The following is a 6,736-nucleotide window of genomic DNA, read 5'->3' on the forward strand; positions in this document are numbered from 1 at the left end:
TATATCTTTCTGAACGTACCGTTCTCTTTCTCTCAGGATTAACGACCCTGCTCTCCGTGAGCAAAGAAACAAACAACAAAACAAACAAGAACAAAACAAACATTATTTTAAAAAACACAAAACTAGAACCGCGTTCGAAGGACAACTTCATTAGCCACCCGTCTTTGTAGCATCAAGCCGATCAACCCAGGAAAAGCATATCTGTTCTTTATTCCATTACCCTAAAGTGAACGGTCCTGTGATGTTTGCCCGAGAAATCAAACGAACCAGGGATTTTAATTTCAATCGCTTTATTCATTCATTCATTTATTCATTCTTTCATTCATTTATTTATTTATGTATTTGTGAGGCATCGTGGTGAAATCAGGCGCTCGTTAAAACAATAAAATCGAAGAAACCGGCATTTTCCCCCCAGTTTGGCAATATTTATCGAATATCTTTTTTTGTCAAAACACCTTCTATATAAAAACATTCGTATGTGATTTTTTTATATATAAAACATTAAATAATCGCTTAAAATATGTACATTCTCAGTCTTCAATGACTCTCAAGCTATAGAAATGACCAGATTTCTGCGGCCATTTTCTCGCCATTTTTTCCTCTGAAACCGAGCGACCCACACCTCCTTCAATCAAAAGCAAGACAAATAAACAAGCTTTAAGTTTAAGATGATACCAATAATACTACAAGCCCACAAATTGACAAGCGCCTGATTCCACTGCGTCGTGACACGTTAATAAGTTTATCTATTTTAGTCGATTGTGAATACATGTAATATTTTCGTCTACGCCCGTTTCTTAGTAGTCTCTCATTTATTAAACCTTTCTCTATTTCATCTCTCTCTCTCTCTCTCTCTCTCTATATATATATATATCTCTCTCTCTCTCTCTCTCTTTCTCTTTCTCTCTCTCTGTCTCTCTCATATACTACTGAGAACGTCAGTATTTGGCTTTTTTTTAAATGTCAGCTTGCTGTATGTTTTGTTTTGTTGGGCATTTGTGGCCTGGTTGGAGTTGGTTGTTTTTTGTTTAGGGAGTAAAAATATGTGTGTTTACAATATGGATTTAATGCCCACATCTGCACCTTTGGCGAGACCTGCTTATTTAAATTTAAAGTCAGCCTTCGATAAGACCGAGCAAAGTGGGCTGGGAGCCCTGAAAACTCCACAAAACTAGATCTACCCAAGTTCAAACGCCCAGTCTGGTATCCGAACCAGGGCCATCCGCTCCGTAGTTCAACATGATACCAACTGATCTGACGGATTGCCCCCTTTGGGGAGGAGGTACGAAGGAAGGGCTGTCTGAAAGTGTTGCTTATTTCGAGTAGGCCTACTTAACTGTTCATTATAACAAATGACGTCTGCTCTAACTAGCATGCGTGCGTGTCGTGTCGTCCATAAACTCTAGTGGAATTGAATGGGGTCTATTTTTTCTTCTTTTGTTTGTTTCGTAAGAAAATATACTGAAACAGGCTTATTGTAAAGAAAAGTGCCTTATTGCAAAAGCTGTATTTTTTCTGCAGGAGGCGAACGTTTACCATCTTTAGTATTGGAAGGCACAGTAGTTGAATCTATTTATGTTCTAAGAGAACAGTAGATGCATTTTGTGGAGCCTAATTTGAATTATCTAACCACTTACCAGGAATCTCTACTGCCTGCCAGGTTTCTTGATCTTGTTTGGGGTTGCTTGGTGGATATTATTATACCAAAAATTTTTCTTACACGGGCGTACTTTTTTGGTTTTGCTTTCAGTTACGAGACAATATTAATTTGGATGGTTGTATTCAAGATAGGACAGCATGTTGTAAGGCTTTTGTGACTGACATTTTTACGATTTTACAGGAGAGACAAAAAAATAAACAACAAAACTGTCGAGATTCGTTCTTTTGAAAGATCAAGTTTTAACGTTTGGACTGGAGTATTTGTCCTGAAAATACACGTCTTGCATATTATGTTTTATTGACTTCAAGTTTGAGGTAAAATCGTCGTTTACAGGAGTTTTTAAAGTGAAAATACTCCGTTTAAGACTCCTGTATTCTGTCAGTTACAGGAGTTTTTCCACTCAAGTTTGATTTAAAGCCATGATCACAAAGGGACATTTTTCATTGTTACCGACTTTTTGCATTATTCTTTTCTGCTTGTTATCAACGGTAAACAAACTCATACGCGCACACACTGAATAATAAAGATTAAGAGACAAGTCAACTCATACCGATAGATTAGACCAGCAACAGTCACATAAACGAAACGTATTGACATGTATTCACTTGTTTATCTTATGCATAGACAACTTAGAAAAGGAGAGTAATAAAAAAACCCCAAAAGACAAAGATTATCTTTAGAAGATATAACAAGTCTGACGTGAAACAAAAAAGCAAAAGCAACCTTGATTATATTATATCGACAGAGAACCTAAGGCCAGGGTTCGGTTCGCAGGGAAGGGTGTACATGAATCAACGTCCTCAGCTTGCTTTTTAAAATACATCCTTTAAATTCTCACAATCATATTCTCGTATTGAGTTTCATAAAACCTTCCTTCGAATCTGAAGTCTGGGTCTCTTTGTTCTATTTATAGAACTTTGAAATACAAAATATTTGTTGCCAGATAATTTCATTGTTTAGTATTAGAATTTGAGGAAATTTACTCAGCAGTTAGAATGGGTCATAATCTGGGGGGGTTTGTAGCAAAATGAATGCTAGTGCTAGGCCTATATCTTGAATACTTTTTTTTTCGATTTTTTAAATACAAAATAGCCCACCAAATCATAGTTAAAATTTCGCTTATTCACAAAAAACCTATTTGTTTCTATTGTATTGAATTTTTCGTCTATGCAGACGGTCAATTTAGCTTAAGATGGTTTCAAGGTTGTCTTCATGCAGCTTCTTTCATGTCTTATTTTTCCTATGTTTGAAGCGCAGATTCTGTCTCAGTGCTTGCATGTCAGAGTCCTAGATCGAAGCTCTGTATTTCCGCTGTTTTCCTTTCGTCGTTGGCGCTTCTCAGCCTGGTTGTTTCAAAAGCTGCTCTCTAGCATTATAGTTCTTTCCTTTATCATTTTCCTCCATGTTTTCCTGTCTTCAGCTATTTCTTTCCAGATGCTAACATCTACTCCAAGCTTAGATAAGCTGTTTTTGCAGGTGTCTTTGTACCTCAATTTTGGTCTTCCTCTTGGTCTCTTTCCTTGGGCAAGTTCTCCATAGAGAAGTTGCTTCGGAATCCGGTTGTTGTCCATTCTCTTGACATGGCCCAGCCACCGCAATCTTTTAAACACAGGATAGTTGTCATGCTCTGGAGGTTTGCCTGTGCCAACACTTCAACATTTGTAACCTTATCACGCCATGAAATGCCTAAGATCTTGCGGCAGCATCTGAGATGGAAAATGTGGAGGCGCTTTTATTGTCTGCTGTACAAGGTCCATGTTTCAGATCCATAAATGAGTGTGATGAGGACACATGCTTCGTAAATCTTGTTCTTTATTTTGATGGTTAATCTTTTGTTTTCCCATGCTTTTATTGAATTCATATTGCTACATGAAATAGACATGTTTTCTAAGAGCTGTCTAAATTTCTAAGAGATACAATAATAACTGTTAAAAAAAAATAGCCTTCCGAAGGTGCTAGAATGGTGAGAAATTTCGATTCATAAGACCCTTTCCCAAGCCCTCTTTTTTTTTTCTTTGTGAAGGTTTTGCTGTACTGTACTCAATGGTTCGTCATCACTACTAGCAGCATTGCGCAGTTTCTCTTGCAACACTGTCAGAGGTTCATCTTCAGTATCATCATCTGAACTCCTGTTTCTTTTTGTGCCAGTTCTCATCCTCTTTCTCTTAGAAATTTTCTCATTTTCCTCAGCATCGGTCTCTGTACTTGGTCCAGGACGCTCACTTGCCCGGCTCTTCAGACACTTCTTCCTCTTTTCTTTCCGTCTTTCTCTCTCTTCATTTGACATTTGACGGGGGCCACTCACTGCTAGAGGTGGAATATTCACTATCATTCCATCCTACTTTTTCTAAAGTATCCTCAACTTCTGATTCGCAGGAGTCTATGAAAACAAAGGAAAAAAAACCTGTTCATTTATTTAATCTTTACAGCATCGGAGAAATGTTTGCCAATTCTTTAGGTCTGGAATTTCCTTCGTTCCATAAAACCATTGATACTTTTCATTACATTTTACCAAAAAAATATTCCAAACATCTTATATTTGGTGGATTAAAATGGATAAAAACTTAGCGCTTAAACCCTGGAGTGATCCAGTGATGGAAGGTAGCCTTTAACTCAGTACGGAAGAGCAGACTGCGTTGTACATGTATGCAAAGAAAGAAAGTAAAGGGAAATAATACAATTAAAAGCCCAAGCATCACCCGATTCATGGAGTTTTCTCCCATTTAGAGGCTTAAAGTGGACGTATTCATAGGCCAATGGGCACTGGAGGGTTAAAGCTAAACTATTTATGCAAATGATTATCCAAAGTATGTAATTACCATCGTTTTTAATGTTAGCATGCCTCCTAATCAAGCTTAGACAAAGTAACAATGAGCACATTTAATGATAAGTTCAAGTTTTACCTGATATTTGTGATAGCTCTGTTTTCCGTTTTGTTTGAAACTTTTGTGGTAAAATATTCTTTATTGCAGAGACAAAATTCTCAATTCACTGGATATATGCACTGTATTTGTATGTCCATTCCATTAATGTTGATGCTCCTCAATGCTCTCTGGGAGACAATTTGACGTTTCTTTGATTTCGCACAATTTTGCCATGCCGGTTGAGGTTTTTTTTCAAAGGTCAGTTTTGAGTGACCATATCTCGGGCATCTCTGAACATAGATATATAAATGATTAATTTGTCAGATAATGCAGAATTTGTTTAGCCTTAAATTAGTGTGCTGCATGAATGAGTAGTGCAAGGCTTTATTAACACGATAATTTGGTGGTTACATTTTCAAGTTTCTTTTGAACGCCACTTTTGGTTTTTTTCTAAATTTCATTTTATTCCTTTCTTGGGGGGGGGGGGGGGGGGGGGCATTATTCACTTATTTTTTGTTTATTGTGAACTAATTACTACAATACTGTTGAAATTAGTGGCACAACTTCTTTCTTTAACAGGTGAATCAATGTCACCCATACTTTGCGGAGCAGTTTTTATCAATTTGTGTTAAATTTATTCATATTTTTTCTTAACACTGGAGACAAGACTTAAAAACTTTTCTTCATTAATTTATATAAAATACTACGCTTCTCCGCCACGCTGAAAATGGGATTGCTCACAGCAGTTACCGCTTCTCACTCACATTTTGTACGTCACTTGTAGCAAATGACCCTTTTGTAATTGCAAAATTTGACACAAGAAATTAATTTCATAGGCGTAGTGATTACTTTTTCGCACAACAGGTTCTCAAAATCAAAACATGCGTTCAATAAGCTTAGGCCCTAATGTCGTGATTTGAAAAAAAATAATGACGGACTAGCTTTTAAAAGCGATATTGTCCCCAGCTGTAAACCTTTTTAATCTATAGAAACCACCCACTGGAATTTTTTTTTTTGGAGGTGGGGGGGGTAATTTTGTTTTAAAAGTATTTATTAAGAGATTCTAGATTACAGCTAGATCTAACTACAGTGGTTTAGAAAAAAAAAATTGCTCTGTGAAGGCAAATTGATACAAGTCATTGTGCAAAAGCAGGAGACTTTATGTTCGATAGTTTAGGAAGGACGCAATGCCATTTGTCCCCCATGACGTCAAAGTGCTACGTGCGGAAAGTTTGATCATTATCTCGTCCCCCTTTTATAATCAAATAGTTTTTTTTAAAGGTCAGAAGTAGGGTATTGAAACTGGTGAATGATCATTCACATTCTGAGCATTTCGTGGGCCCATGTGTGTATGTGTTTTTAATTTGAAGTACAGTGTTATTGTTATCCCTGCTCACCATGGGGAGGTAGGAATAGGACTTCAAAGAAAATATAGTAGATTTGTAATCATCATTTTAAAGTGGGTTAAAAATCTGTGAGGGCGAGATAAAGCATTTTAATGGAGCCATTTGAAACTCATTCTCTTGGCAAACTGATCAATGATTCTTTCTTTCTTTGGAAATTCCTCTTTCAGACTGCTACAGTGTTTTACTAGTTTCAGTATGTTTCTCTTTCTCTGTTTAGCACACTGTCCAGCTTCTACGACACTGATTTTCATGCGTGTTATTAGCTGGTGGACCCTGGGTTTCCGAATGAAAAGGAAAGTGTTCAGTGACGCGCACCTAAAGTATTGTCATGCGCATAGGTAATATGTAAATTAATAAATGATGTAATTCTTTTTATGACGACAGATGAAAGTGGACAATCTAAAGATTCAAAAGCATTACAAACTTATTGTTGATTGTTTTTTTCTGATCTCGACACACACAACGCAGGTGTACACAATACATAAGACTTCAGTCAAGTGAACACACCCAGTGACATCAATAGGGTAACGCACCATATTAAAGTAAAAAAAGTGGCGCGCGCATGTTTTTTGTGTTTGTGTGTGAGTGGGGGGGGTGCTCAGTCCATGCCATGGTCTGTGACGGAAAGAATGTGTAGACTAGGCTTACATCACACAATGCGTGAATACAGCGCTGCTGCAGTTCAATGTAGTACTTGTAGTAGCGAGTACTCCATTTCTCTGCCACTGCCTCATTTAGCCATATATCGATACGGGGGTGTCGTCATGGTCAGTTTCTCCGGCTGGTGACCTATTTTTGACAGAGGG

Source organism: Aplysia californica, unplaced genomic scaffold (assembly GCF_000002075.1).
Source record: "Aplysia californica isolate F4 #8 unplaced genomic scaffold, AplCal3.0 scaffold00796, whole genome shotgun sequence".
Lineage (NCBI taxonomy): Eukaryota > Metazoa > Mollusca > Gastropoda > Aplysiida > Aplysiidae > Aplysia > Aplysia californica.